Genomic DNA, 9,894 nt, shown 5'->3' with positions numbered 1-9,894 from the left:
GTTTACTACGGCTCCACAGTTAACGCCGTCGTACCTTTTCTCCATCATGGCGGCTCACGGGGACACCAGTTTCATAAAAAGTCACGCTAAAAACCAGCAACTGTTTTACGCATGCGCCGTGTCAACGGCTTAGGTGAGCGCAGTCTCGCGCAACTTGCTAGCAACGGCTGGGGTTATAGCAACGGAAAAGCCCATCATCAGACACAACGGAGCGGCTGCACAGGGACGCTGTCGCACTTCAGTGAGTAACTCATAATTACTCAACTTAACTTAAAATGCGCTTCTTTATGTGTGAAATCAGTTTATTTAACGGCTTGTTTAATTTATGCCTCACATAAATACTTGAATCCTCCCGTGGGTGACAGTTATTCTGTCAGCGGCAATGTGCGTGTGTAGTATCGAGCAGGCCTTCAGAGGAGGGTAACGGCAGGCTAAAGAAAGTCCCGCTTTCAGTTGCACTCAGATGTTATTATAACGCTGCGGTGACATAAAAAAAAAAAAACAAGTGAAAAGTCTCTAAATTCAACAACAACAAGAACACCAAGAAGAGCCGAGTGGCAACCAACGCTAGCAATGTTAAGTAGTTAGCCAGGAGCTAGCAGCATTATACAGTACAATCACACAGTGGCAGCAGTGTCCGTTGCACCGACCGCGGATCTAACGTCAACTGTCAAAACACCGAGGACGACCCGTGAACAGCGCCGGGCAACAGGCTGTGAATGTCGGCCACAGAGCTCCACACAGGAGGGCCCCAACCGACCGACCAACTGACCGACTGCGTACTTTTATAACGCAGTTGTTTCTGCTGACTGAGCGCGTTAACACTTACATTAACGCTTAATGACAACCTGAGGCTTTTTAATTAGTTTAATTAACGTTACTACTGCTGCTCCGAAAACCTTTTACTCCTTCATTAATATTTACCTGCTTTAGATTTTTTATTTTTATAAATGTGTTCATACTCAGGGACGCTGTAAGTCAGTCAGAGTTTAGGTGGGGGGGTCCTATATAAGTTAGTCTATATATAATAGCATCATACTAAACGCTAAATACATGACATTCATTGTTTTTGCATTAATTTGAGGCCATGATAATTTACAGCCTTAATTTATGAACTGTTAGGATATTAACAACATTTTACAGAAATTACACAAAATGTGTAACTTTTTAGTGGATAAAAAAAACAAGGTAAAACCACTTTCGTGCCATAAATATCAGTGTGTACATGTAAATCCCAGTTAAAAATAAAACAGGAGATATTCATCATAAGTTTAAACATGTTTTTGATCTAATGGTTTTTATTATGGCAGATTTTAGGGGGTGCTGCAGCCTCCTCAGCACCCATGTTCACACTCATATTTTATTATGACTAAACCTTCTTTGTCCGCTAGGCAACACGTTTAATCTAATGTGGAGTGGTAACTTCTAGTTTACGGTATATATATCCTTTTACAAGATCAACAAGAAACTGCTGCTTTTCTGGAAGAGCACATTTAATGTAATTATAATTTCCCTAATTCTGGAGCTGCTGTGTATGTGCAGAAGTGTGTCTGTCATTCCCCTGTTCTGATTATTTTATGTTTTACAATCCGTTGGTACTGTATGGCAGCAGTACAGTGTCATAAATACATACATACAGAGTATACACAAGTAGCACTAAAGGAATAAATAAAAGGGAAAACTTTTATTTACAAAGGAAGATATACAGTTTACACACATATTATATTTTACCACACACTTTTTCATAGCAACTGCTGGTGGTTACTATGGTTCCTCCGTTGTATTTAGACATGGTCACACATATTGATAGTTGTAAAGAAAAAAATGTGCCCATTTAGAGTTGCAACTGATGATTATTCTTATTATGAATCTGTCTGTTCTTTGATCAATCGTTTTATCCAGATGAGAAAATGTAAAATTTTAAACATTTTATCATTCCTCCAGACTCTAAGGGGTCAGATGAAAAAAATCTGGAGAATGTTCTGGAAAATCGGGTCTGTCAGTGGGGAAAGTCCAGGTTTAGGGTCACATGCTGGCTTTACATATGGGCGTTTGCAAAATTAAATTTTTAAAATAAAGTTGCTGTTGGACTGTCACTTTGGGTTAATTTGCCGCTGATGTTCTGTTTCTATTTCACATATCTAAAGTGAGCGGATAGTAATGTAATGTGTGCAGTTTGATTCATATGTAGACGGGACAGTTGGGGAGCAAAATAAAGTCTTTCTTACGTTAACATGTACGTATTCACCCACCAAATGACCGGCATAACCAGGAGCTTCTCCTGCCACAACTAAATTAGCAGCATTTTCCTGGTGGATAGTGTCACCAGTCCTGCAGTCAGGAATTGATAGCTCAGGACAACATCCTGTATGTTGTTTATTTTGGAGGCAGTCAGTCCACTGAAAGTTCTTTGTTATCCTTATCACAAGTTGTCAGTGCGATAAATCCGAACTGTATTGGTTTTTATTCCTGTGGGATGCAACTGCTGGTGATCTCAGCTGCCGTTGTGAACCATGATGGGTTACAGGATGTTGGACCTGAGCTAAAAGGATTAACTGAGGCAGAGATTAGTGACTTAGCAGGTGAACTAGTGACTGGCTGCTAGTTTATCTATTGTGTCTCTCTTTGTAACCTCGTAGAGGTGCTCTTGAGCGGGCCGTGAATTTTGGTTTCTGTCTCCAGGTCTTTCTATAAGGTGGTCCACCACAACCCCATTGGAACAGTTCACACCCAACACACATACAGTGCAGGTGAGTTAAGTGTGTGTGTATTTGTTTTTATTTTTTTGCCTGGCTGGATACCTTATTTTGGCAGTATTAGCATAAATACTAATAAGTGTCTCCACATTTGCATAATAATAATATTAAACATTATTTTTACCACCTGTAATAAAGTTAGAAAGTTCCATGGTTGAACCAGGACTAAAACATTTCAGGACAGTTTACAAATAATTAAAAAATAAAATGGAATTAAATAGCCAACAATAATATGAAATAAAGTAAACTCTTCTCTTACTGTACCAATGCAGTGAGTGTTACAGTAGATTATGTGGTTTAAATGATTCTATAATTAATATTCTTTTTAAGTCTAAGTCTGTATTTCCACCTTCAAAATAAGATTAATTGGAATCAGGGAATTATTTTCTTAAAATAACTATAATTTTACCAATTCCCTAATGCTATTGCTGCTGTTTTATCTTCAGAAAATAAATTATTGAAATCATTTACATCATATGTTTGCCACAGCTTAGAAAGTTAGAGTAAGGAATCTCCTTACTTTTGTGACTTGTCTCTCTTAGCTTGTGTCTTTGACTCACTTTTTAGCTCCCCTCGCTTCTAACATAAAGCATTGCAAGAGATGCAAGGCTACAACTTGAAGATAGAGGCATATTAGGCTACACAAAGAAGCTAAATTGGATGTTTTATCTGAAAAACAAGAAAGAACATTCAAATAACAAACTGACTGTCATTCAAAATGTTTTGTTTTGAGTACCTGAAAAAGCCTAAAATCCATTTTAACAAGGACCTTTTCAGCGTTGCTTTCTCAGTAATGTGTTTACACAGAGAGAAAATAAGGATTTTTTTCCCCCCAAAAAAAAAACCAAAAAAAAAAAAAAAAAAAAAAAAAAAATAAAAAAAAAAAAAAAAAGAGTACTATTACTCCTTATTGCATACCACCACCTCCTGGTGAGTCTAGGTACACACCCCTACGAGTATAGTCTGGACCTGCTCTATATGAAAAGTGTCCTGAGATAACTAGACGCAAACTGTTAATTTAATTGAAAATGTTTATTAATTTATGGTTAAGCATGTTGCATACTTGTCAGCCTTCATAAATCAATCATTAAACTGTTGCATAGTAATATTGGTGTGCATGTGCTTGTGTGTGTTTTTGTGAAGCAGGAGGATGGCGGTGAATGTCTACTCCACCTCTATGACCATAGAGAACCTGAGTCGTCATGACATGTTAGCATGGGTAAACGACTCTCTGCATCTCAACTACACAAAGATCGAGCAGCTCGGTTCAGGTAAACACACATTTTTTAATGTCGAGTGAGCTTGCAATAAAATTCAAAATGTTTATTAAGTTCTAAAAGTGAATCTGTGTGTGTGCGATTTATCTCCTAGGTGCTGCTTACTGTCAGTTCATGGACATGCTATTTCCAGGGTGCATATTGTTGAAGAAAGTGAAGTACAATGCTAAGTTGGAACACGAATACATCCAAAATTTCAAGGTCTTACAGGCTTCATTCAAGAGAATGAATGTGGACAAGGTGAGAATACGCACACACTCATAAATGCATGGATTAAGAGTTGTTGAAATATGTGAGAAGAAATATCAAAGAAAAGGGGAAGAAAGAGAATTTAAGAAGCACTAGCAAGACTAGAATTACTATCCCAAGGTAACCTCATTACTGTGTTACTGTGATTACTGTGATACCTCATACACCAATATAGGTGTCACACTTTTCATAGCTTGATCCTTTCATTAGTGATCCCTCTTCACACTGAAGCTCTCTGGTCAAAGACTCTCCTAGCAGCATGTACTGCATAGCTGAGGAGTTACAAAATAAATTCTGTTTTTAATGGAAACTATAGTTGAAAGAACAGTTCTTTATTTCAACTATTTCTTTAAGTATTTCAGCCATTATTTTGATTGCAGTCAGAGAATAAGGGAGTGACAGGAGGGGTGATGTGCACAGTCACTGGCCGCTGGCCAGACTTACAAAGGGGATGTTGTTATTATATGGTCACCATCTTAAAGATTGCCACTGGGATGCCCCAGAATAGTAGTTTGTATCATTTTATCCCCAAATTTCATATAATGACCCTTTGATCACAAGCTTGTTCCTATGTCCCCATTATAGTGGCTTCTCTAGTTTTCCAAGGATTCGCTATTCTTTTGGATCCATATGCAGCTGCTGCTGTTTGAAAAACATTATATTGACCATAGCAGTTCTGTCATATGCTTCCTCAACTCGTCTCTCTGTCCTCCTCTCTATCCATCTCCTTTTACTTCTCTCAGATCATCCCTGTGGAAAGGCTGGTGAAGGGGAAATTCCAGGACAACTTTGAATTCCTTCAGTGGTTTAAGAAGTTTTTTGACGCCAACTATGACGGGAAAGAATACGACCCTGTGCTGACACGACAGGGCCAGGAGGGAACGCCGCCTCCACCGAACCAAGGTACCATACATATGCACTCATGTGTGTCTGACAAAATCAGCTGTGTGTGAACCCAAAAGCTTCATTTCATTGCCCTCACTTCTTCATGCAACCACATCCCCACCTCTAACCCAGGTGATCCCATTCTCCACAAACCTAAAAGATCCTCTCGCTCAGGTAACATTGCCTAGATCCAGCATGTGTATGTGCTTGTCAGTGCTTTCAGAGTGTGTTACCTACATTTAAACTGTCAGTTGCTTGGTCATGGGTTGTTCTGTTCTGACTGGTTTTGGGCAGTTTAAAAGCTAAAACACACAGATGCCCAACAATGCGCACCAAAACAACTGCCCCTATTAAGAGGGAAGAGGTTATGGGTATAAGATCAAAGCTCACTGTAAATTTATCCTATAAAGGATAAATCTGTGTGTTTTTGTATGTGTGGGTGTTTTCTTTTGTAGTTGTAGTTTTGAAGGCCTTGAGTCTGAGAAAACTTTTGTGAAATTAGGACATTTTGGTGAGTTCTCATCTCTTGAATATGCGTGATAATAGCTAGGACTTGGCTTTAAGGTTTTATGGTCAGAAGACAGTTTAGCTTTGGGTACGAATCTTTGCGCAACAGGTGTAAGTCGTTCATCAGTGTCTCCACTGTCTCCACTTTTCAGCGACAGTACTTCTGTGGACTGGAAATTTGCAATCATGTACTCCACAAATAAAGAGACCCAAAACATAAAAGATAATTTGGGTCAAATTTACACACATATTACGTAAAGCAGTAAAGCATGAGCTATTGCAAGCCCAGTGTAGACAACTGATTTGTTTGAAATTAAGCAAATCTGTTGTCTAACACAGACAACAGATGGCCGACTGAAAACACAATCAAAATGCATCCATCCAAACAAGTGTAGACATGTAAACATGTTTTTCTGTTTTCCAGGCCCCATGAGAACATCACCCACTGTACCGAAGACTGTCCCCCCCCCCAGAGGCAGATCAATATGACATCATCCCGCAGAAACACTCCCATGACCCGCAATGGAGGAGATGCTGAGCTCATAGAGCTCAACCAGCAGGTGCCACCATTGTGATCTGTTCAGCTATTTTTAAACACCCTGTAGTTGTAGTTCGTACTTTGACCCCCCACCAATGTACCAGCTTCACTGTGTAGGTCCCATATTAAACTGCATTATTAAAGGTTCACTTCAGTGTTCACGTAGGCATTGGTAGTTTAGATGTTTCTCAGAATTTGACTGTGACACTTGTTTCACTTTGAGAGCCCTTTTGGGCCCAAGCAACAGCATGTTGAGGACACCAAATGGGTCCCGGTTGGCCCAACACTGCTCTCTTATAATGAAATACCAACGCACGGTCACTGTGCCCGGTCTGTGCCCTGATGAAACCTGGGTGCAAGGATTTTTGGACTGACTCAACATATTCACAGGCTGTTGATCATTTTAAAGTCTGTTAATATAATAAATTAAATAGCTTTATTTGATTCTGTAATGCAACATATATTTCATAGTAGTGGGATCAAGGCTGAGGATGTTTACTCTTCCAAAGTTTAACAAGTTGACAGACTTTTTACAGATTAAGATACTGATTTGTTTGGTCCAGTGGATTTGTGCAATATGAAATGGTCCAAACACACCCTGACCTATATGTAATATAATAATTTAATAATATTAAATATTTTATATTAAATTCACACTAATTTCTTTTAGGTATATTGATTGTTTTTATTAATGTCTTTGCTCATAGCTGCTGGATCTAAAGCTGACAGTAGAGGGACTGGAGAAGGAGAGGGACTTCTACTTTGGAAAGCTGAGAGACATTGAGCTCCTCTGTCAGGAAAATGAAAACGATAACCCAGTTCTGACTAAAATTATGGATACACTGTACGCTACAGAGGTAAATACAATCAAATCACACACAGAGAATATGCATCCCAACGGACATTTTTACACTGTAGAAAAGTAAACAGTATTTAGTTACATGCAGATATATCAGAGTGTCTGTGTGTGAGTGAGTGAGGCAACTTTGTATCAGTTAAGTTATATTTAGATTGTTTCAGATATGAGGATGCATGTTGTCTAAGCATAATGATTTATCCTTATATCCCTCTGCACCTCTGTCACAACACCTGCCTGACTGAAGTCTCGATAAACATGGCACAGAAAGCTGCTTTCTTCAGGAAAAATCTAGCTGGGGAAATCAGGTTTCTAAAATTCCTACTCCTATCAATGAAACCTGGTTTCTTGTTTACATGACTTTAAAAAAATCAGGTTGCTACAGAAAGCTGTCTGCAACTCAGTTACATAAAATGCATGTAAATGCAGTAAATGTTTTGTTTTAATTGAAACAGACAGGTTTTGATTGAACTCTATAATCACATTCAAAGTTTTAGTTTGTAGTGTTGTCGAGCAAATAATGATTTAAGTGTCTGTAAAGATTATTTTATCCATGTTGTGGTATATCTTGAAGTGCCTAGTCAAGAGAAACACGAGTTGTTTAGATTCCTTGAAGATGCTTTGTTGTCATCCAAAAGGATTCTTCAGTTGTGAACTGAAAAACTGACTAAGCACTTCTACTTATCCCTCTGTTATGCATTCCTTGTTGCTGAGGGTCTTTATGTCATCTTTCTGTTGAATTGTCTTCTAGTTCCATCACAGCATTTTGCAGTGTTTGTGACTGTATGTAATGTTTAAGCTGTTACTGATAAAATAATTAAAAGTGAACTGTCAAGTCAGCATAAAGTATCTCACTGAGTACAAAGAGGTAGTGACGGCTTGAATTTCTGCTGTATCAGTCCCGAGCACTGCAGAATGATGTAATGTGGCAAGAGGGTATGTCTCAAAAATAACAAGAACATATACAAACCCAAGATGGTGGAAACGCTGTGGTGAAAACCCTCATTAAGCACCAACAAGAAGAGATTTAATAAAAAAACAAGTGTTATGACTGTTTATCCTTCCATACACTGACTTCAGGCTTCATTTGTAGGAGGGATTTGCACCCCCAGAGGATGAAGAGATTGACGAAGGAGCACAAGGAGACCAAGAAGAATTTTGAAATATTTTTCACCTGTTCATCACCTTCATCAACCTGTCCCGACCCCCAACTCAAACCCCTTTAACCTACCTGAGCATTATTATCATAATCCACCTCTTGCCCCCCTTTATTTAATTTTTTACAACCCCCCTTTACTTTTCCCAATTTTTCTGTGGCTGATTGATTTTTGTATCCATTACGACTTTGTTGCACAGCCTTGCTTTCCAAACTCTTACTAGCAAAGGACACTTAACCCAGACCTGTCTGGACCAGGGCCCAGCAGCCTGACTCAACTTATTCTAGCCTGTTACAAGAGGGGACAACTGCACTACAGGGCTAGTTCAGCCTGCTAGTCTGTGAAAGGTTTAAGGGTAATAGCAATGAGATCCAGCACTGACAGCCTGGAGCCAACAGTGCTATCAATCTGTCTATCTAAAGAGACACTTTCTCTCACCATGCACTTTGATTGGTGACCACACAGAGAGGCACATCAGGGTTTGTGCAGAGTTTGTATATGAAACCACACAATGTTTTCCACATAATGTGATAGTTTGTAGGATATTTTGGCTGTAGATTTCACAAGTTGAGATTATAAAAGGTGTGAAACCCCTTAGGAGAGAGGCCTGCACATATATTTTGGACATATTGCATATGATGACACGTGAACGTACATTTAGCCCGCAGACATATCAGACTTTGAACTGCTCACATGTATAGGCATAAAGAAGTCATCAATACAAGGTAAAAACACCACAGAGTATGCTCTTATTCATAAATTTGTCCCACCAGAGAGGGTTTGCTTCTGAAACTGTTTTGACAGCTTGTTTTTGAGGCAGCATGATGTATTTATGTTTTGTTTATTTATTGATCTTTTTTAAATCTGCTCTCTACAGTTTCTGAAAAAAATATGTGATTTTGGATTTGGGGAAATTTAAGGTATTGCACTAAATGTAGCGAAACAAACTAACTGAAATGATCCAAAATGCCAACATGCAGTGACTGGCTGTAGCCAGAAAGATATAGAAAGATGCTATTTTATATTTTGTAGATTTGTTTTAAAGAGGCTTGTTTTATATTTGCATTGAAGTCCTCAATGGCCAAGTCAGAGGCGTCAGTGTAGAAGTTATTTATCAGACAAACGTCAGGCTTTGAATTCTATGAATGAATGTTTAAAAAAAAGGAATTAACATGACAGACAGAAACTACTAAATACTAATGTTTGACTGTGTTAATTGAGTTAAACATTGTAGCTGCTATCATTATTTTTCTGTTGCTATTTAATTAATTTTTGTTGCAAAGCGTTAAAACGCAACAGTGGCTGCCAAGGCAGTGTGGGTGTGGTTTATTGTGATTGACAGCCAGGCTGAGTGTGATTGACAGTACTTGGACCAGTCCGAGAGAACAAAACATCCAACCCTCTCTAACCCTTTGTTGCCATGTAATAAACCTGCATCATTTGGAGTTACTGCTGGAATGAAATAAAGCTCTGAGGTTCAGAAAAAGTAACAAACCTTATTGTTGTATGTGCTATCTGCCATGTTTCTGCTCTTTTATCTGAAGGGGGATCTATTTTATTACCAGTCTTAAGCTCTGGCAAGTGTTCACATCACAAACACAAACACACACACACAAACACACACAGTGAAACCATAAGGATGTTGACTCTTGCCATCATGTTGCCAAGA

General features: G+C 38.7%; 1 pseudogene; it reads left to right on the top strand.

The window, feature by feature from the left end:
• Positions 1-143: 143 nt before the first annotated feature.
• LOC127368853 (microtubule-associated protein RP/EB family member 3-like) lies at positions 144-9,719 on the top strand (annotated as a pseudogene).
• Positions 9,720-9,894: the final 175 nt, after the last annotated feature.

Source organism: Dicentrarchus labrax, unplaced genomic scaffold, assembly GCF_905237075.1.
Source record: "Dicentrarchus labrax unplaced genomic scaffold, dlabrax2021, whole genome shotgun sequence".
NCBI classification, from domain to species: Eukaryota; Metazoa; Chordata; class Actinopteri; family Moronidae; genus Dicentrarchus; species Dicentrarchus labrax.
The sequence above is the reverse complement of the archived record's forward strand: the minus strand, read 5'-3'. Positions and strand labels throughout refer to the sequence as shown.